Raw genomic sequence first — 22,742 nt, forward strand, 5'->3', positions numbered from 1 at the left:
GGGGATGGGGAGAGAAGGCATTTTTCCAGCAGCAAGGTGGGCCTGGCTAACACTGTTGTCCTATTTCTCAGCTTTGGGTTGGAATGATACCACCTTATGACTTACCTCTTGCTGAACAAAACGCTGAGTGGCAATTAGGTGTGTTTGATTAATAAAAAATGGGGGAAATGAATTAATCATGACTTAAATGCAGTGTGTTTGGGAAACAGAATCTTTAAAAGCTCAAATCTACTGGGACCAGGAGGGGTAAAAAACGTGTCCTTGATGGTGAAAGGTTGAGGACCCCTGGGGTAGATGTCTGGGGTAGAGGACTGTGTGGTTGGGGTCTGTGGGTGCTGCCGCGAGGGACCAGAGGCTTTGTCCCTTTAAGGCTCTTCTCCCCTCCACCGAGCCCCAGGCCTTGTGGAGGAGGACATGCATTATTGAAAGCGCATTTCAATACCTATTCACTCTCCTCCTCCTCCTGTGGGTGGCAATCACAGTTTACATAATCTGTCTCTCTGTCCTCCCAGGCAGCTGCTCCTTTCTGGCTGAGCGGTTTGAGGAGGGGGAGGGAGGGGAGAAAGGAGAGATGGTAATTCTGTGCTGCCACTTCAAGTAGTGGCCAGCTTGCCTTGGAACGAAGGAATGAGAGCAGACATTGACACCACACAGCCCTGAGTCCAAGTGTCACTTATGTGATGTGTGACCTTGGATGCACCGTTTGCCTCCTCTCTGGTGATCTTCATCCACTTCCATGGCCTCCATGACAGTCTCCATGCTAATAGCTCTCAAAACTCTATCTCCAGCCCAGACCTCTCTCCTGAACTCCAAGTTCATCTGTCAACAGCTTGAGGGACATCTCTTTGTGCTCACAGGCAACCTAGGCCTAGCACATCCCAAAATGGTCTTACCAGTTTTCTCCTAAACCATTGATCCATCTAACCAATCATCTATCCATCCATCATCTCATCCATCCATCCATCCTCTCATCCAACCACTCGTTCATTTATTCACTTAAACCATCCATCCATTATTCATTCATCTGACCATCTAATCATCTATCCATCATCCTTACATTCAACCACTCATCCATCCATCCATCCACCATTTACTAAGTGTCTAACATTTGTCAACATGAGGGCTAGAGCAAGACAGGCACCGTGTTTTTCTTCCCAATACTTAGAGTACTGTGAAGGAGACAGACAAGTAAATAGAAAGTTCTAATAAATGTGATGAGTATGATGATAAGGGAAGTGTAAGGTGCTTCAGGAGCACAAGGGTGGTGGTGGTGGTGGTGGTGGTGGTACCCAATACAGCCTTGGGGGATCAGAGAAGACTTTTTGGAGGAGATGACAACTAAGCTGAGACCTGAGAGATAAGAAGGAGTAAATCTTCTTTCCCTCTGTGTTCTTTGTCTCTATTACCTAAGTGAATTGACACCCTGTACCCATTACCCCTCCTACTTGTAACAGTATAACAGCATCTCTTGGGAGGACCTATTCCCTTCCCACTTGTGGTCCTTATGTATTGGGTGGGAGGATCACGTCATCACCAGCTCCAGGGGTCAGCACGTGACCCAGCCCTGGCTATAGGTATGGGTTAGGAATCAGTTCACTTAGATTCAATCCCAGAACTTTGCTGGAACCATTGGGAATGGGGTATCCTATTTCCATTGGAGTCACTCAGCTGGTGGAAGGGTTGTTGCTGTGTTGCCACTCTGAGGGGGAATGCCTGCCTGAGAGTGACGCCAAGGTACAGGAGAGCAGAGTCGAGAGATGTAGAAAGAGTCTTGAGGTCACCATTTGAAACCTAGATCCAGGTGTGCCTGATGTAAGCCATGTCAGACTTTTCCTTTTTTTTACTTTAAGCCATTTTGAGTTGGCTTTCTGTAGCTTGCAGTCAGAAGAGCCCTCATTAGCAGTAAAGAGCCTCATTAACAATAGGAAAGCATTTTCACATCCTTTGTCTTATTTGATTTTCACAACAACCCCAGGAGGCTGTTTACAAATGATGAAATGAAAGCTCAGAATGTTGAGTCAGTGAGACTCAGACCCAGGTCTTTCAGACACAAAGTCCATACTATATTCAGGATTCCTTGGAGATTAAATAATAAGGATGCTGGAGAGTAGGATTTTGATTTGAGAGGAGAGGGAACTGAGTAACTAGTCTGTGGGAGATAACCTTCCTCCCCATGGTCAGCCTACTTTCCATGGCATGACCATGTTTTAAGGTCTGACTAAAAAGTCACCTCCTCCATGAAGTCCCCAGGAACCCCTCTCCTTGATGCTCTTCAGCTCCCATCAGTGTCTCCTTTATAACATCGGTCACTTTCAGCCTCCCCATTTCACTTATTTAAGCACATGACTCATCTCCCTTCCAGGGAAGTCTGTGCTTTACACATCTTTGATTAGACCCAAGCTCCTTGTTCCATGCCTGGCACCCAGCAGGGGCTCAATGCATTTTTTAAAAATCAGTATTTGAAGTAAATTAATGCCCAGATAACAAGTACATTTAGGATGTGAATTAGAGTGACAGGGAGATAGAGGGGAAAACTGAAATGAGACAGAGACAAACACACAGATAAAGAATGAGTCAGTGAAAGGGTAAAAGACAGAGGGAAGGGACAGCCTGAGAAGGAGAGATGGAGAGAGAGTCCTGGGTGTGGAGATCTGGGAGGGTCTGCTGGCCTTGACTGGGGCTCAGTTGGCCTTACCTCTGTTGCTTTGTTGGGGGATCCTCCTGAAAGGACACAGTTTGCTCTGAATCCAGTCGAGTTGGCGGGATAAATCTATGGGATGGGTAGTGAAAAGCTGGTGGATTAAGAACGAGCTCCTGTGACCCCTCTCCCTGCCGCTGGGGGACAGGAGAGGCAGACAGTTGTGAGGAGCAGGCAGGCTCGGTAATGAGGGAGGGAAGGGGGCAAAGTAGTTGGGGGTCAGCAGCAGCTAGGACCTCCCGGTGCTACATGTTGGCGGTGGCTGCGGTGTGACCCTTCCCTCCAGGAGTTGAGTTTGGAGCCGAAACCAGAGAAGGACATACCCTTGCAGGCAGCAGGCCTGTGACTTTCCCCACTCTGCTCTGGGACTGAGTGGTTACCCAGCTGCCCTTCTCCATCAAAGCTTCCCCCTTCCCATCTCCAAGGCCCTGGGCACCATCTTATTTACTGTATCCATCTGCTTTTTATTATCCATCTCTCCTCCTGCATGAGGACAGAGACCTTGTGCATGTCCCAGTGCCTAGCACGGTGCCTGGAATGCTCACTATGAACGGAAGGACAGGCAGGATGGCACTGCGTGGCATGTGTGTGGTGGGGTGGGAGGGTTGCTTGGAGGTGGCATTGACAAAGCACTTTACCAAGCAAAGCTCCCCAAATAAAGGCGTCTGGGCTCTGAGATGAGAGCCCTTGGGAAGAGAAAGGCCCTTCTAGGGCTAATTGTGTGGCTGTCAGCCTGAGTGTGGGCAGCTGTGGGGAGATGGAGCTCCTGGAGGGAGGGACACTCTTCCTGCCCCTGATACACCTGTTCTCCAGCAGTGAGGAAACTCTCCAGGGGCCAGCTGTGGCTGCATGAGACAAAAGGATGCTCCCCCTCCTACTGAGGGAGGCAGGAGTCCAAAGGACTGGGCCCTGGGCAGGATGGGGTGCTCCACCCCCAGTCCTGGAAGGGTCAAGGGAAGGAACAAGCATATGTCACCTTAACCAGGGGCCACCTTGAGCCAGGCAGGGAGCTGGCTCTCTGACTCCTCTCCACAAGGCTCTGAGGAAGGGATTACTGAAACAGACAAAAGCCTCAGGCCAAGGGAGGTAAAATGACTGGTCTTGGGCCACACAGTGAGCAGTGGCTGGCCGGGATCTGATGCAGGTTGGCCTGATTCCTCCCTTCACATTCCTGGGCATCCAACACAATATTGGTGTTGGCGGACACCAGGCTTCTGATGACCGCTCATCTCTGCTGGACTTTTGGGGAGATGCGAGGAGGAAGGAAGAGGGGAAAGGGAGGGAGGATTTTCTCTTGTGGAACATGAGTGAGATAGATGTCTTTGTAATTGTCTCTTTACCTTTTTTTCTGTTTCTTTCTATTCTATTTTTTTCCCCACAGCTTCCTGTTCTGGTCTGAGACTGATGAGGAAATGAACTGAGGGTCTGAGGCCACCACTGTGAGATCTTGGGCAAGTCATGCCCCTCTGTAAGCCCAGTCACCTCATCTGTGAGATGCTGATAATTTTGACCTCTCAAGGAGGCTATGAGCATCTAAAGAGGCAGAGGAAGTAGAGGAAGCCCAGCACCTAAGTGAGATGCCATTGGTATTAGCCAGAGGTCCCAGAGAACCTACTTCTACAATCCCAGTTGCCCCACTTGGCCACCCAAGATGACTTTCTGAAATGAAATGTAGATGTTGTCTCTCCCCTCCCAGGAACTTGAACAAATACTTCAGGAAATATGATGTCCAAATGGCCAGCAAGCATACGAAAAGGTATTCAACCTCACTAGTCATCAGAGAAATGCAAATCACATCTACCATTTTAACCATGTACGATCACCAGAATAGTTAAAATGGAAAAGCCAGAAAACGTCAAATGTTGGTGAGGATATAGAGCTACTGGAACTTTCATACAGTAGAGTAGGGAGTGTAAATTGGGACTACCATTTTGGAAAAAAACATTTGTTCTCCCCTGGCAACCTGCAACCCCTATGATGCATTGATTCTACTCCTTGGCATAAACCCAACAGAAACGTATATAAATGTTCATCCAAAGACATGTACAAGAATACTCATGGTAGCGCTTTTCATGAGAGTCCCAAGCTGAACACAACCCCAGTGTCCATCAGCACTAGAATAATGAATGGATTTTGGCACAGACGCACAATGGAATAAAACTTAGCAATGAGAATGAACACCATGAAAGAATGCAACATGATGCAACAATAGGAAAGAATCTCCACCATAATGTTGATTGAAAGAAGTCAGACAAAAACACTGCATGATTTCATTTACATGAAGTTCAAAAACAAGTCAACTAAGCAATGCCGTTAGAAGTCGAGATGGTGGTTCCTTTGGGAGGACGGTGACTGCGAAGGGGAGCAAAAAGGGCTTTGTGTAATGCTGGTAAGTGTCTGTTTCTTGGTTGGTTACAGGGGTATGTTCACTTTGTGAATATTTACTGAGCTGTAAACATATGATACGACCACTTTTATGAACGTAAATTGTATTTCAATAACAATTTTCTGCAAAGCCTCCCACTTTTCCATGGCTCCCTCCTGGTTGGGGGCAGGGTCCCAGCTCTGTGGCTGTCATTCAAGGAGGTCTGCTGCCTGCTCTGATCACCCCATCACCACTCTTTGCCTTAAGTAGTAAAGGACAGTGGGTAGGTCTTTCCACAGGCCAGGCTGTTCCTCATCTTTTTTTTTTTTGCGGTACGTGGGTCTCTCACTGTTGTGGCCTCTCCCGTTGCGGAACACAGGCTCCGGACGTGCAGGCTCAGGGGCCATGGCTCACGGACCCAGCCGCTCCGCGGCATGTGGGATCTTCCCGGACCGGGGCACGAACCCGTGTCCCCTGCATCAGCAGGCGGACTCTCAACCACTGCGCCACCAGGGAAGCCCTGTTTCTCATCTTTGTGTCTTTGCCCATGTTGCCCCTCTGCCTGGCATCCTTTCTCCCCATTTTTGTCCACCTCAACATCCTTTCCTAAACACCCCATCCCCAGGTGGGCTAGGTACCCTTCTTCTAAGCTCTCACAGTCCCCACCCCACACTTCCCATATGGGGGTTTCTCAGCAACCCCCATATGGTTTTAACATTATCATCACATGCCTGCCCCACTCCCCCAAGATCAGGGCCGATGGCTGATTCATGTCTCTGGCCCCGGTGCTCAGCATGGGGCCTAGCACTGTGGACAAACAGTAAATGTTTGCAGAATAAATTATTTTGGAGCCTTTATTTTGAGCTCCTATTTGCTCCCCTGTAGCTTCCTTCATTTCATCTCAGGCTGGATCCCCATCATTGTCCTGTGACAGTCTTCCAGAGATTTTCTTCTCTGGGATCCTGTCTCCCATGTCATGGGTTTCTGTGTCCTCTCTCTCTGTAAACAGGAAAGGGACACATATTCCCCTACTCTGAACCCCTCACTGCCTTCATTCTCACCACACTCAATTTCCCCAGATAGCTCCTGGGGGCCGAGGCAGTGATAAGTCATCCAGAGAGGGGAGTTAGGCCAGGTAACTTTCCCTCAAACTCTAGTCCCCGGGGACGTCATATCCTCTCATGACAAACACCATTGGAGTGGTTCAGAAATGGAGCAGGATGCTTGGGGGTTGTGGGCAGGGGGCTGGTGTATAGTGAGCTTTTTGTCACCAGAGGCGTGCAAATGGGAACAGGATGACTGCACTCAGGAGTGCTATTGGTGGGAGGTTAGATTCAGTCCCTCCAACCCAGTGGGGAAAAAGAAATAATGTCAGCTGAGGTACTGCTGAGCAACAGGCCCCTTACACGTGTAACCTCATAGACTGTGCACAGCTGTTCTGGGAGGAAGGTGCTATTGTCCCCATTTTAGAGATGATGAAACTGAGGTTCAGAGAAGTGAAGAGTCTTGCTAGGAGCTTGACTTATTAGGAAAGAGCTGGAATTTGAACCCAGGTCTTTCTGGTTCTCAAGCTTGCCCTCTTTCTAGAGCATGTCTACCATCTTGTGATTCCATTCCAAGGAAACATCTGCGGTTGCATTGTGCCCAGCCTGTAGAAGGCATGATGTGTGTCTCTGAGCCTCTGGGGGTGCCCACTGACTCACCTTGGCTGAGTTTCTGGCCAAGGGTGACAGCGAGGGTCAGGATTCTTGAATGCATTGGCATTTAATCACAGAAGAGAGACCCTTTGAGCAGCTGCAATCATTCCCAGGCCCTCACAGATCTCAAATGAGATACCAAAGAGCCAGTGTGATTTCATTATAAATGGGTTGCTCATTAGCATTTGACCCCTATTTTCCATCAGTTTAATTTTCTTTTCCGGGTGTTTACTGACTGGAAAAAATGAGAAAAGGTAGAAAGCTCAATTAATGAAATTCTCTCCCTACTTCTTTCCTACTTTTCTGGATGTCACAAATTAAAAGGTTCTTCCATGCGCTGACTGTAAGAGTTCCACTGTTTCCTGTGAATGATGGGCCCTGGCTGTGTTCCACCCATATTTCCAGGCCCTTATAGTGAGACAGGTCATGGGACTAGTTCTGGCCAATGGCTGTGAAGAGAGCCAATGAGTATCACTTCTAGGCTGAGGTATACAAGAGTGGATGTGAGTTCTCCCTGGCTCTCTTCTCCTGCTCCTTAATGATGGAGCTAGCCTGGATCTCTGAGTCACCGCTTGGAAGGAAGCTGCTAGAGAGCTGCTGCTCCCACAGCAGACTTCACATGAGAGAGAAACAAGCCTTTGCTGTATTAAGCCACAGAGATTTCAGGAGTGATTTGTTACCATTGAAAAACCTAGCCACCTTGGCAAATGCAGTCCCCATAGCTCCCCTTTCAGCAATGCCACAGCACCTTGTATGTGTCAGGCGCTGTGCTGGGAAGAGACATAAGACGTGGTGGGTGTCCTCATCCTTGAGGAGACAGCAGATGAAAACAAATGAATTTTTATAATGCAGAGTGTCAGTACTGTGACAGGAAAAAATAAAGGGTCTAGAGGAGGCTCAAGAAAGGGTAGCAAGGTAGAGGGAGGGGCAAGTCACAGAAGGCTTCCCAGCTGAGAAGTGACTTCTTAGTTGGGTTGTAGTGGATGAATAGGAGTTAGTCCAATGGCCGCAAACTGGTGGTTTCTACTGTTCGGTCAGCACAATATTTAAAATGTTTTTCTGGTAGTTAGCAATATTTAAAAAGGAGGAATCTCATGAAATTCTGGATTTGGGGCTTCACTTAAAAAAATCAGGCTATTAATCAACACCGGGTGGGTCCATGTGCTTGTATGGCAACAATTGGCTGGAGCTGGCAGTCGCATCCCCTTTAGACAGGCATGCATATTCCAGGTCACCTCAGTTACTCTCATGCATTTGCTCTCTGCCAGCCAGCAGACAGTTGGGTTTTCAAGCCCTGAGTGAGCAATTCTCATTAGACTTTCTCAGCCCAGCAGATCCTTTCTGGCTACAAAAAGGCTGAAGAGCCACGGACCAGGCTTGTCCAGCCACTTCCCTTTAGCAGACCATGAGAGGATCCAGGAGCCCCTCGCGGGAAACATGAGAGGCCCGTGCCTCAGCTGACTCCTGGCCCCAGAGTGGGATGGACCCTGGTCCAGCCAAGGGTGGGAGAAAGGAAGCCCCAGTCATGATCCCAGAGAGTCAGGCCCAGGGGACCACATAGCCTGCACCTCCCTGCCCCTTCCCAGATCCTTGTAGTAGACATTTGCTGGTTTCAGCTACTCAGAATCCATTCCTCTTCCTTTTAGTAACAGCCCCTTGATTTTCTTTCTGGGAACCACCCCTTCCTCAGTGCTCAAACTTGGAGGGAGTCTAATTAAGCCTCCATGCTCTCTGTTGGCCAAGAGGAGGACAAAGGACATGTGCCAGGCTACCTGGTGCTCCTCCTGGGGCTGTGAATCATGAGAAGACTGAGGCAAAGAGGAAAAAACAGTTGTGGCTGATGTATCCCAAAGGGGAACTTTGAAAAAAAAAAAAAAGTCCTCAGTTCCTGCTCCCAAACTCCTGGTCTGCTCTGGTTCCTCTCCTTTTCTGAGCCTGACCACCAGTCCGCCTTTTGATTCTGGGTGCTCTCTGATAATCTTTTAAAAACCCCTGCTTCTGTTTGAGTGGGGCAGATTTGGTTTCTGTTGCTTGCTACCAACACACCCTAACTCATACACAGGCCCTCTCAAAGGCTGGTGTGACAAGTTTGTGTTCACACCAGATTCTGTGGGGTCAGACCTTGCCTGTTCCTCATCCTCAGCTCCTTCCTCCCTCTCTGCTGGAGCCACTGGGTCATCCTCTGCAGGCCCAACCTCACTGGAAACCAGAGGCCTGGGATCCCTTCCAGACCCACCCTCTGGCCTGACTATACTGACTGCTGGCCTGTCGCTGCTCTGGTCCCTGGACCTCCAGCTCATTCTGGGAGCTCAGGGTCTGGGAGCCCAGCAATCTGACTCTTTCTTAGGATGGGGCCTTGTTTGCCCTCCCCAGGACAAAACTTGCCCCAAAGCTTGTGGCTGAGTCGGGAGACATCCTGTTTGTGGGCCCAGCATGGGCTCTCTATAGCTGTGCCTCTGCCAGGATGGATTTCCTCTTGGTCACGGACCACCTTTATCTGTTTCTATGTACATATCCTGCTTGTACTATTATTCACTTTATACTGAACAAAAGTAACACACTCACTTTTTAATCTTTAATACATATATTTGAAAAGGGAACATGAAATCATTCTCATGAACAGGACACCTGTATCGTGTTCTATACATGGAAGGTAATGGTAAAAATAAATACATGGAAGGCTTCCCTGGTGCCGTAGTGGTTGAGAGTCTGCCTGCCGACGCAGGGGACACGGGTTCGTGCCCCGGTCCGGGAAGATCCCACATGCCGCAGAGCGGCTGGGCCCGTGAGCCATGGCCGCTGAACCTGCGCGTCCGGAGCCTGTGCTCCACAACGGGAGAGGCCACAACAGTGAGAGGCCCGCATACCGCAAAAATAAATAAATAAATACATGGAAAATACAACATTGTTATTCATTTTTAGCTAGATACTCTTGCCAACTGAAGGCTGGGCTTCTGTATTGAAAAGGAAGAGCAGCAAGTATTAGAGAGTCCTCAAGGAGATGCTAACCTCCAACTGAGACTTTCTCCTTGATGGAATCAACCAAAAAAGGAAGTAACTCTCTCCCAGTGGTATTTGACTTGTTCCCGAATAGCTCTTCAAAGTGATCTCATGGACCACTCATGGCTGATGCCTGCGGATGCTGCTTCAGCAGCCTCTGCCTGCTTCAAGATCCTGTGGACAGCTGGCTGCCAGGACCTGACCACTGCTCCCCTCCTGGCCTTGAGCGCTGCTGTCTGCCCCAAACTGACCACTGCTGCCTGCCCCATACCCACCACACACCGTATTCCAGACTGACCAGGCCTGGGCCTCTACTTTGCCGCAGGGGATGAGCTTGATTCTAGGCTCAGCCATCCCAGCAAGTTAAGATGGAGAGAAGGGTACAAGAACGAAACTTTCTGAGCCCTTCCTAAAGGACAGACAGTGTGAGACGTGTTTTACACAGGTTATCTCAGTTTTTCCCACATTTCGGTCATTCATGTACCACCTTCATGATTTCGGCTGTATTAGTACTATTCATTTACTTAGTGTTTTTCTTTAAATCAATTTGCCTTTCAAAAAGCACAGAATTTTATTTTAAAAGGAAAAGCTATATTATTTCCATAAATCATGGAGTCTAATGTGCTGCTTGTGTTTTTCTAACATGCATCAATTGTGAGCTATTCAAATAATAAATGTTCATCCGTATACCACCTAAAACCACTGTGCACGCCATCAATCACACACACGCCAGCCTTTGGGAAATACTGTAGCATCTTAGTTAATGCTCACACATCGCTGGAAGGATGGTCTATAGATAAGAATGTGGAAGCTCAAAGGGGTCCCTCCTGAAGTCCCATAGGTGGAAAGCCTTGGGGCTGAGATTTGAATGCAGACCGCCTAACTCCAGATGCCTAGGCTATTTCAACACTAGTGCTTTCCAGATGCATTTTTTCAATCCAAAGATTTCTTTAAACATGAAAATGTGTGTGGAAATCCAATATATAAAAGAGATAAAATTGCAACTTTTAAATTTAAATGGGGTTGTTTTGGGGGAACTTCTCTTGCTCAAACTCATCCCACGATGGCCCCTGAGAGCCTGTCTCAGGAGTCTGGGTCTCCGGGGAACATTATTTTAAGCCTGCACTCCACCACCCTGTCTTGACTCCATTTAGTCCAATTTTCCCTGCAGCCACACTGCTGAGGGGCAGGTTTTGAATCTATGCTATCTTCTCTGGCTAGACATCCTTACTTTGGACTTTTGCCACCTTGAAATCTTGAAATTTTCCATCTTTCCCTCTTGAAATCTTCCACTGGCATTGTAAGCCTTACTCTGACCTAATTATTCATTCACTGAACACTGATGTCTAACCTGTACCCAGAGTTTTTGGCACAGGGAGGACTGAGAAGAATAGATGTTGTGCCTCTGATGGGTTCCCAAGCTTGTGTGGGAGAGGGATACACACAGACACAGATGAATACAATAAAGGTTTGAGCAGCCACTGCTCACCTGAATCTCATTTAAACCCTCCGTTCTTTTTTCTTTCAGATGCCTGGTTGTATCCTGTGATGGGAAGTGACTGAGATGGAGCCAGCAAAGTGAGCCCCAGCGGTGCTGACTGACCTCAATATTGTGATGCCACAGGTCTTGTCTGATTCCCCACTATGGTTCCTGGATCACTGTTCCCTTTAGCAACCACTACCTGATGAAAATCTAGAGTTAGAAGCATACCTCACTCAGACCCCCAAGCCCTCACTCCAACAGGAGGACCAGTTTATGACTGTGCTAGCACCTGCAGTATGGGGCTCTGCCTAACTCCTGGCCTCTGCCTGCCTTCTCCCCTCATGGTGGAGTTTATTTGACCCCCTCAAAGCTAGAGGCCATCTCCCACTGAAGTGGGTACCCCCAAAGGTCCTTTGTTTGCCCGGAAGAGAAGAATCTGTTGTCCTAAAAATATGGAAAGATCCCCACACAGCTCCAGTAAGTTTTAAAGATTCCTAAAGGACGTTCAGCCTTGTGGTGCCCCCTGACCAAGTCAAGACTGCTACCCTTTTCTCTCAGTCTTGGTTATGGTCCTGGTCCTCTCTGAGACGCCTTCATCTTTGGAAGGCTCTGAATGTCCCCAGAACATCACGAGGGTCTCCCCTGTGCTGTGGGACCAGGTCTAATTTAAGCTTGAGGTCTAGGAAGCTTCTCCCTTGGTAGACCCTAGAGTTGGGTCCATTAGTAAACTCAAAACAACTCAAGTTAATTCAAGTCAACAAGTCAGTTCTACTCAGCTCAACTCAACCCAACTCAATGCATACTTACTGCATATCTCTTTGTCTATTCCTTACTACCTGAGCCAGGCTCTGGTTTGGGTAAAGTTAGAATCTGACAATTAACAAGGCACAACATTTATTCTCAAGGGGTTTTCTATTTGGAACCTAGATTTAACTCTCACATTCTCCTCGAGCTGAGGGAATCCCTTCCACAAGGGACCACAGAAAGAGCATCCCTTTCTGGCCTGGAGACAGCAGCTTACTCCCTGGGGTCTGTTTCACAAGACTTCTCAAACTACTCTCCTGAACTTCTCTGACTTCAAGACTTCAGACTGCAGCATTAGTTGGTCTCTCACCCTTCAGGATATGATGAGTCACAAGGGTCCTGAGTAATTCATTCATTCACAAACGTATATTGAGCACTTATATGTGCAAGATACCTTACAGACATTGTATCATTCAATTCTCACGGCAATCACTGTGGATGAAGAACTATTAAGAGGTCAGCTAGGATGTAACCCAGTGCTAATTCCAAAGCCCAGGCCCCTTCCATCTCATCCCACTGTCTCTTAGAACAACTGAATAGGATCCATAATAATGGATAGAGATCACCATAATAATGGATAAAGATGGATAATAACATCCATATCTCTATCCATCATAATGGATAGAGATCACTTTAACAAACGCATTCTATAGGGAGGGAAAGAGTAGGTTAATGAATATTTTATGTAAGGCGAAATCCCATTTGACCAGTTTAGCAGAATTCTTTCAGAAGTGAACTATATACAGAGATAAAGGGTGACTTTCACAAAAAGCCTTTGTTAAGTTTCCATCCCAAAGCCTGTTAATAAAATTGATTCATTATAGAATTGGGCAGGGATGGGTGGTGAGTGGGAGGGAGTCTATTTTTGCATGGATAGAGAACTGGCTTAGAGAAAAGAAAGAGAGGGTGGAGATAAATGGGTGCTTTTTCAAATGGAGAACTAGGGTTCCCCAGGAATTGGTACTGTGTTTGGTTTTATATAACACCCAGTGCACAAGCTTTGAGAACCTAGTGTGTGCAGGTCCTGCATTAAGCATGGGGGATACCCAAACAAGCCAGACTCAGCTCGGCTCCTAGAGGAGCCCAGGGAAGGTAGTGCTCAGGGACAGCTCCAAGTTTACAGAAGCTCCTGAACAAGAGCTTCTGTAAAGAACAGTAAAGAACAAGAGTGTCTCCAAGAACAGAAGCTCCTGAGGGGCTGAAATGGCATGACACTGGAGAGAAGCTAAAGAAGGTTGCTGGGGGTTGGGAGAGAGCCCCAGATAGCCGTCAGAAAATTTGAGCTCTGGGACCAGATCTGCTATTGACCTGTGTGTGACACTAAGCAACTTCCTTCCCTCTCTGGATCTCAGTTTTTGCTCCTATACAATGGAGAAATTGGACTAGATGATCTTAAAGGGTGCGGTGTTCTGGATGAAGGACATCCTTGAAATAGGACCTGATTATGAGAAAGTCTTCATATACTGTGGCCAAAATATCTCCTTCTGTCCCTGCACTGTGATGGGAGACCACTCTCTCTCTCTGTCTCTCTTATTTGTGAACGGTGAGGATGAGGCAAACAGCCATGAGGTCTGTGGTGCTGGGGCTCTGAGCCCAGCCTGGAATCCCTCAGTGGCATTCTCTGCAAGTGACTCAGCATCATAAATAGCTCCCATCTGGATGAGCAACGATATCTATAGCGATCGGGCGATCTCTATATCCACACACACTCTCTCTGTGCAAATATGTGGCTCACTGTATGCTAAATACGAGGTGGCCTGGAGACGTTCCTCCTCTTAAAAGACTATTTGGTATGAAACTCAAGACTGTTTATTTAAAGAAACAAGTTTACAACTATGCACGTTGGATTACTGGTAGTGGGTGGTGGGGAAGAGGCGATGTGGATGGATGAGGGATGCTGGGTGTGATCCAAGCTTGGGGGCCACCTAGAAGAGTAACCAAGGCTGACTGGTCCACCTTTCATCTTTTTGTCTGCAGCGGGTTGGGGGGGGGGGTAATGAACATCACACGTGAGATGCTTGAGATCCTGGGGTAGGGGTGCAGAAGGGAGTGTTGACCTCATCAACGCAGAAAGCCACAGCTCAGCAGAAAAACATAGGAACTGGGAGCGAGAGGAAAGCGAGTTTCCAGCCCTGCTCTGCCCTGCCATTGATCTCGGGCAATTCATTAATTCACTCATTCGTTCATCTAACAAATACCAACCACCTACAATGTGCATAGACCACTCGGGGATAGAGACAAGAAAAAGTGGGTTGGAATTCAGGCTTATCCACCTTCCAGCTGTATGTCTTCGGGCAAGTTGTTTCCCCTCTCTGTGCTTCAGTTTCCTCATCAGTAAACTGGGGATCCATCCCTCAGGTCTTTTGGGGAGCATCACTGAATAAGGTAGCATGCACAGGGAAGGGTTTGTTGTAACACAAGCTAACGCCGTTCTAACAAGTTGCTAGATTGACCCTTCTCATTCCCACTTAGGAGTACTCTTGGCGACTGCAAAGGGGAAGTGATATCATGGCCCCCTTCCCCAGGAGTGAGGGGCACTCTGAACACTGCCCATGGGTGTGACCGTGGGTGGTACCCTTACCTTTGCTTCCTGGCCGAGCTCTGATGGGGGAGACTTCAGTTACTGAGCAGAGCAGGTAGCATGCCAGAGACGCACAACTTCCTGGGGGAGGAGAGAGGGTGTTAAGGGCTGAGGGGAGAGAGCTGTGGGGGGAGTGGCTTCCTGAACCCCAGACCCCCTGAGGGCATGCCCGCAACTCTGTTCCCTGAGGGCATGCCCTTGACTCTGTTGAGGCCACACTGATCCTCTGGATTCCAGCAAAGGGCTGGGCAGGGTGGGGCCCTGCTTGGCATGAGACCCAACCCCTGGGCCCCCCTCACCTACTCCTGACGGCAGTTGCCAATCTTGGTCACTGGTTCAGGCAATGCTTCTATGGTACCACTGACCACACTGTTTTCTGGCTTAACTGTGATCTCTGACTGGTGTCAATGGATGGGATTTACTGTCAGTCATATCTGGGTTTGAATTTTTGTTTTGGGGAAATCCATTACATTTCTCTGAGCCTCAATTGCCTCATGTATAAAATGGGGCTGCTAACAGCATCAGTGTCATAATTAAGCACCATCTTAGTGCGTGTTATTATTATTGGCGGTGGTGTTAAATAAGATGATGTCTGTGAAGATTTCTATTATATGGTAGCCTCTCAAATCCTAGTTACCGTCCTCTGCTTTCTCCTAGGAGGCACCAAGCATTGTGGAAAAGGCAACAGGTACCCAGTAAATATTTGTCGACCGAGCAGCGCTCGACAAATTTGCCCCATTTGCTTTCACACAGTTAGGAAGAATGAGGTCAATGTTTCACTCGCATTTTATAGATGAGAACACAAGTGCCGAGAGGGGAAATGATCTTCTCAGTTTCCCACGGGGCTGAGTGTGGAGACAGATGAGCACCCACAGCCCCACCTTTCTACCCTGCTGCAGTCAGCTCCTCTCCTGGCTGGACGCCAAGGCCTCAGAAACTGCAGGGACCTGCAATGTTTGCTCGGGGACCTGAGCACCACCTGTCACCTCCGCCTCCAGTATTTTCTCTTCCTTCCATAACCATGCTCACCGTGACTCACGAGGTGGAGGTGGGGCCTGGGGCTTTGCCCCAGGTCAGGGATTCCAAGAGATCAGCTGACTCAAAGCCCTTTACATGACTGGTGGTCTTCTGCTCCGCCCCCCAATCCCTCAGCGAGGCAGGGCTCCACGGCTGGTTCCCCGGAGTCTGGCACTTAGCGGGACTTGATAAATATCTGTTGAGTGAGTGAATGAATGAGTACATAAGAGGCTGAATGACTGTGCCAGGCCACGTCCTAAATGCTGGTGACACAGCAGTGAAAAGGGCAGGTGTGCTCCCTGCTCTGAGGGAGCTGACAGTATTTGAATTTAAAGCTAGCAACTGGATTGGAAACAGGGCAGTTACTGTTTCCAGACTGGCAATGCGGGGAAGGTGGAGAGGAAGAGGGTATGCAGGTGGTATGCAGGTGGAGCCTGCTGGCTACCAGGAACATCTCTGAGCAAACGGCAGCCTCCCTGGGCTCAGGCAAGGGCCTGCGTACTGAGTCAGGAGGCTGACCTTCACTGGCAGTTTGGGGTTAGTAGATGCAAACTCTTTCATTTAGAATGGATAAACAACAAGGTCCTACTGTAGAGCACAGGGAACTCTATCCAGTCTCCTGGGATAAATCATGATGGAAAAGAATATAAAAAGGAATGTATATATGTGTATAACTGAGTCACTTTGCTGTACAGCAGAAATTAACACAACATTGTAAATCAACTATACTTCAAAGAAAAAGAAAAAGGCAAGGAAAGAAAGGTAGATGTTGCAATTAAGTATTTCGTGTCTACCTACTGCTGAGTCCCAAAGAGCTAGCATGTTGCCTGGCACATAGTAGGTACTTAATAAATTTTGTTCAGCGAATGAGCATGTCGGAATGACACAGGTCTAGGGGCTTGTGGGAATCAAGAGTGTTAACTATCAGAATTATTATGCTTACACTTGAAAGGGGCTTTGCTCTTTCTAGAGCCCTTTCAAGCCGTGGTGATGATTCTCACTGAGCAGGTGAGGGACCCATGTGGCAGACGTTTACAAGTGAGCCCTTTGTGCTGGCGCTAGTGGTATTGACGTAAACAACAGCACAGTGACAGCAGTTTCAGTGTACTTGTGTTGTGTTAAGCTCTTCACATCCAAAATCTCTAATACTCCATTAGCCTGGCAAGGCCAGGGTCATAATCCCCATCACACAGAGGAGGGCACGGAGGCTCCGAGAAGTCTTGATTTTGCACAGTTGTAACATGGGTTAAGTCTAGGAGTGAGATGTAAAAACCTCTTAGCCTAATGGGGATGCAAACAGGAAAGTGGATAGTTAAAATCTGATGTGACACCCACCTTCAGGTGGGTTGGCCAGAGGTGCCTCACTGCCAGGAGGCAGCAGGGTGGGCTTCTCTGAGAGGGTGAGTCTGGAGCTGAGGCTTAGAGGACAGCGGAACAGGACGGGTCTCCCAGGCAGAGGGAACAGCATCTGCAAAGGCGTGGAGTGAGCATGGTGTACCCAGGCATTCGGAGGATTAGGTTTGGCCAGAGCCTTGGGGAAAGAGATGAGGCTGGGTGTTTGTTGGGACCAGTTTCAGGGTCTAAATTTAGCAGGGTGTGGGCTTCACCCCAAGGGTGATGGAGGGCACTGCAGGGCTTGGCATTGTGCTCTAGAGAGCTCCTTCTGGAGCCAGAGCTGACGGGGTTAAGGGGCATGGGAGGAGGAAGCAGCAGGACTTGTGTTTGATGAGCTACAGGATACAGGGAGAAACGACCTGGTCTCCTGGCTTGGGTGGTGTGTCGAGGGCAGAGATGAGGGGCTGTCTGTTGAGAGTCAACCTCGCCTTTGGCTGACCCACCCTGTAGAGTTAGGGGTCCTCCCCCAGCTCCAAGAAGAGCACTGTCAGGTCTTGGTCTCTGGCCCAGCCCCAGCCCCAGCTGAGCCCTCCTCTGCCACCTGACTGCTCCCAAACTCTGTCCTAGCAACCTTGCAGGCTTCACCCTGGCAACTGCAGCCTCTGCACTCTCGTCCTCTGATTGGGCTGGAGTGGAAGGAGGAGGTGGGACACCTCCTGTCCACTAGACCTGCCCAGGGAACGAGCCCTGCACCCCTGGCCGCCGGCACCCTTGGGTTGATGAGGTGGAGACAGGCCTATCAGATGAGGGACGTGGGTCTGGATACTGGACAGGACCCTGGACTGGGAACCTTGTGAGCTGGGTTCTGACCCCAGGGCTGGTGCTCTGTCGGAGTGACCTTGGTCAAGGCTCTTCCCTTCCCCGGGCCTTAGTTTTCCCTTTGGTAAAATAAAGAGATTGGACAGCACCATCTCTAGAGTCTAATATTGTCTTATTCCAGTTATTCTAGTTTTTAATCTTTTCCATGGTTTTTGGTTGGATGCTCTGTTGCTGGCATGGATTTCAGTGTTAGACTCCAGGGATTTAAATCCTGGCTTACTTGGACAAGTCACTGCACAGTTCTGAGCCTAGATTATTTTCCTCTGTAAAGTAAATAAATCTTATGCTATCTCACCCAAAGGGTTGAGAGTCAGGTGAAATGGTATGACTGAAAGTACTTTGTAAATGGCAAAGAGCTATACAAATGTTACCTATTTCATCACATGAGCTGTGCGCAGTAATGACATATGGAACCCCACTTTCCTCCCCCTCCCACCACCAGCAACAAGCATTTAGTGAACACCTACTGTGTGCCAAGCACCGTGCTGATCTTCAGCACGACAATGATCTTCACAACAATCATTAGCATACTTGCTATTATTATTCTTCCCATTTTCCAGATAAAGGGAGGGCCTACATGGTTATGTATGGAAGGAGCTCAGCCAGACTCCCTGGCTTCAAAACTTGACCGTTTAAAATTTAACGAGGTGACCACATCAGGATCTCTTCTCTCCATCTTGGGATTTTCCTCTTGGCCGGCCCTGTATCTTCTCCCTCCCTCTCCTGCCTCGTGGCATTAGGATGCTGCCTGCGAGGCACTGTGGTGCCCACCCGACAGCCAGCCAGCTGATGGATTTATTTCCCAGCGGGGGAATCCATCACTTTGCTTGCCCGTTGGCTGACCTGCTCTGGAGATGGCAGCAGGGACTGCGGGCCTGAAGGGGTCCAGGAGATCACTCTGTTGTGCGCTTTGCCACATCAGGTCCCTTACTGGTGGGGTGATGGAGGGAAGTGACTCAGAATTTAGATTCCGTCACCCCTCTGTTTCAATGATTCTTCAAGGCCCTGTCTGCTCTGGCCCTGGTCAACCTCTCTGTCCTCTTCTCTACCACCCTCCCCCTCACTGACTAGGGTTCTGTTCTGTGACCTCGTCAGGCTTATTCCTACTCCAGGACCTTTGCACTTTCTGCCTGGACATGTGTTTCATGGCCAGCTGCTTCTCCCCATCCAGATGTCAGCTTCAATGCCCCTTCCTTCAAGTCTCCCCTGCCTGCCTTATGTAAGTATCCCCGACCCTCCTTAGCACACTTCCTCTTTTATTTCCTTCCTAGCGCTTATATAACTTGGTGGAATTATATTGGTTTACTCGCCTGTTTCCTGTCTCCCCACTAGAATGTGAGCTCTGCAAGAGATGGGACTGTATCTTGTCTATCTTTTTCTTCATTGTCTCTCCAGCTCCTGCAACAGTTACTGGCCCATCATAGGTGCTCCGTGAGTATTGAGGGATCAGTGAGCCATACCCTGAGCTTCAGTTTCCACATTTGTGAAACGAGGTAACAACCCGAACCCCACAGTGTCAGAATCAAAAGAAAATGACCCAGGCGGGCCGGCTGTATTACCCCCATTTTATATCTGATGAACTTGAAGCTCAGAAAATGCAGGGATTTGCCCAAAATCACCCAGCTTGGAAGTGCTGGGGCTATAGGATTCTCTCCAATTTGGAGAAGCGCCTGGTCCCAGGCCTGGCTCGGAGTAGGCGGTCAGCAACGTGAGAGCTGGATCTGAGCGCCTCTGAGTCTCTTGTCATCTGCTGCTTGAACAGCAAGACCCTACTTGCCCGCCCGGCCGTCCCAGCAATCTGACAAGTCAGAGACAGGAATTCTAATGGCTGGTTTTTGTGGAACACAAAGTCCTGCCTCTTGCCCATGGAGACATACATTTTCTTCTCACCGGCAATTACCACGCTGAATGTCTGGGGAACAGTTCTCATCTTCCAGGCACTTTACCAAGATTAACTTCTGAACCCTACGCAGCAATGCTCGCCGCTGCTTGAGGGGGTACCTGGGGGAGCGTGGGCGGCAGTGTCTCTGTCACAGGAGGGAGAAGCTAGGGTTTGGAAGGTCCCCAGTCAACAGCTCCAGGAATTTGATCTATTTTCCTGAGAGCAGTTTCTCCGCTGCCCAAAATGCACTGACCTTCTTGAGTATATTCAAGGATTCTGACTTTCCCTGACTTATTCAGTCCTTGATTCAGCAATGCCTCCATAAATATTTACTGAGAATATCCTAGGCATTCTTCTAACCCCGAGGCTGCAACGGGGGAACAAAATACATACTGCCCTTGCCCTCCTACCATAATGGATCTGTAGGGGAGACAGATGACGGTGTCCAGTAACTGGCTGTGTGACTCTGAGTAGGTCCTTATTCTCTCTGGGCCTTTGGGGTTTAGCTTATTCACTACCCCTAATCCCCATGCTTAAGAGCCTTTGATGGCCCCTTGTTGCAAAAAAAAAAGCAAGATGGGTATCTCTGGCCTGATCTTCAAGGCGCCTCAGTGCTGGACTCTAGTCTACCTTCCTCAGCACATGCTCCCTGCTCCCCCACCCCCATTCTGTTCCATTTTTATTTAAACAACACTCATTTGTCACTTTCTAAGTGCCAGGCGCTGTCTAAATGCTTCACAGATTTTCAGTTGTTGAATCCTCACAGAAACACCTTGAAATGTGTTGTGATTCTCAACATCTCCATTTTAAAGATGAGGACATTGAGACAGAGAGGTAGGTAACTTGCTTAAGTGCTCGCAGCTGCTAAATGGTCCGGCTGGGATTTGGACACAGGCAGCCGGGCTCTCATTCCATGCACTCCACTGCTGCTATGTTACCTCTCTGTCTGGGTTGGACACCAGCCCTACTACTCTCCTTTTCTAGATACAATTCAACAGCCATTGCCCACTTCCAGGAAGCCTTCCCTCATGCCTCCCAGGCTGAATGAACTCTTCTTGTCTCTTGGTTCCCAGAATGCCTTGCACATGTCTCCCCACAGCAGCCCTTCCCGTGGAATACTGTTGTTCTGGTTTGGGTATTGTCTTCTCTGCTGGATGATGAACACCTCAGTGGGGGAGGCTGCAATTCACACTTCCTATCCGCTCTTGCCCAGCCCAGCATCCCCATATCATCCGCTCTCCATTCAGCAACCAGAGGCAGTTGTAAAATCAAACCTGCTTAATTAACCCATCCAGTGACACTCCATTGCATTTAGAAGCCTTTCATGGTCTGGTCCCTGCCTTCTCCTCGCCCTCGTCTGCTGCCACTCTCCTCACTCACTCTGCTCCAGTCACACTGGCCTCCTCTCTGTCCCCAAACTGTCCAGGCTCTTAATAGCCAATAGCGCCTCCGCCAAAGCTATTTCCTCTGCCTGGAATGTTCACCCCACATCCACACGTGACTGACTTTTTGTAATTTGGACCTCAGTTCCATGTCACCATTGCAGACAGACTTCCCCTATTGTTTGTTTGTTTACTTAAATGTTTTCATATTTACCTTTTAATTGTTGTTAAGGACAGTGTCTACTGCAAGTCTGTAAACCCCATGAGAGCAGGGGTCTGGAGTGTCTTGTTCAGCACCTGGAACAGTACCTGACATCATAGCCACTCAATGAGTACGTGTTGAAGGAAGATTACATTGCTCTCCAAGGTCCCTTTGGGATCCTACAATTCGACTAAGCCCAGATAATATAATATAATTTATCTAAATTGGTCTCATCTCAGGCTAAAAGCTGAGAGAATTTCACAAGCTGAAATTCACTACCTTTATCACCTTCCTATGTCTTACCTGCAATCATACTCTCAGAAATAAAGCAATTTTATTGACTATTCTCTACTGACTTCAGTGACTTCTCTTTATCAGGGATGCTTAGAACTTCTTACACACGTTTGAATTTGTCCCCCTAAGACTCAGTGAAACTTGTTAGATATTGTCCTCACCACTTTGCAGGCAGGGATATCCCTGAAAAGCAAAAATGCTGACTTGAGAAGTGCCCAGAGCCCAATGGGAGCACACACGCCCGTCACGGCCATCACATTTCATTAGTAACAAGAGATACATCACGCTCCAGGATGGTGCAAGAGCTCCGAGTCCTGCCAGGGCCTGGGCCTCATTTAACACCTCAAAGGAGTGGCAGTCTGTAGCCTAGAAGGACGTGTAGCCAAATCCAGGGCAAATGGGAAAAGAAAGGCTTCACGTGCTTCTGGTTAAAGCAAGCAGGATGGACAAAAATGCTCAGAAATAAGGTCTAGGTGTCTGACTGCAGATCCATTGCTAATGTGAAGCAGCCAGAAGAGAGGTACCACCGTCCTCAACTTTCTGCAAAAGGATATAGAAGGGAAATTTGTCAGGGTACCTCAGAGACCTACTTCCACACATCGTCATCCTCTTGAGAACCACTTTTGTCTCTTCCTTCCAGCTTCTTTGAGATGGGGAAGGAAATGGCATCCCAAGTGCAGGGGCTGAGAAAGTCTAACATTTAATCTTCCAGGCAAAATGGTGACCTGAATAGAACAGTTGATTATAAGTTCAAAGTCTTGACTCTGTCTTGGTCCTGTGGACATTTGGATACGTTCCTCCCCATCTCTGACCCTTGTCTCCCTCATCTGTAAAATGTAGCTGTTGGGTTGGATGATTTCCAAATCATTGATTCCCATGACTTCACACTTTCTATATTCCTGAGCTTATGATGCAGATTAGTTTTCTTTTTCTGTATGGGGCTCAATCTGTCTTTTGATCAGCCTTGCCACTAGTCACTGGCCTCTAACCACAGTGTAGGCAGTGGAGATCATTCTGGCTTGGTAAAATCTGTTGAGGATTGACGTACCCTTTGCTTTTTCTGAAATAGTTTCTCTAATGCATGTGGCTTATCGCCGTAGTGTGGCCTCTCTCAAAACTTTCT

At 48.4% G+C, this 22,742-nt stretch overlaps 1 protein-coding gene across 2 annotated transcripts in view; it reads right to left on the reverse strand.

Moving 5' to 3' along the window:
• CPLX2 (complexin 2) overlaps positions 1 to 22,742 on the reverse strand; it is an 80,701-nt gene that overhangs the window by 55,493 nt on the left and 2,466 nt on the right. The window contains exon 2 of one of the 2 annotated variants that reach the window (XM_004272021.3): positions 14,629 to 14,709. The exons of the other annotated variant lie outside the window; for it this stretch is intronic. The gene's annotated coding sequence lies outside the window, so the exon portion shown is untranslated. The remainder of the gene's footprint in view (positions 1 to 14,628; positions 14,710 to 22,742) is intronic. 2 annotated transcript variants of the gene reach the window in all.

This window comes from Orcinus orca, chromosome 3 (genome assembly GCF_937001465.1).
Source record: "Orcinus orca chromosome 3, mOrcOrc1.1, whole genome shotgun sequence".
NCBI lineage: Eukaryota > Metazoa > Chordata > Mammalia > Artiodactyla > Delphinidae > Orcinus > Orcinus orca.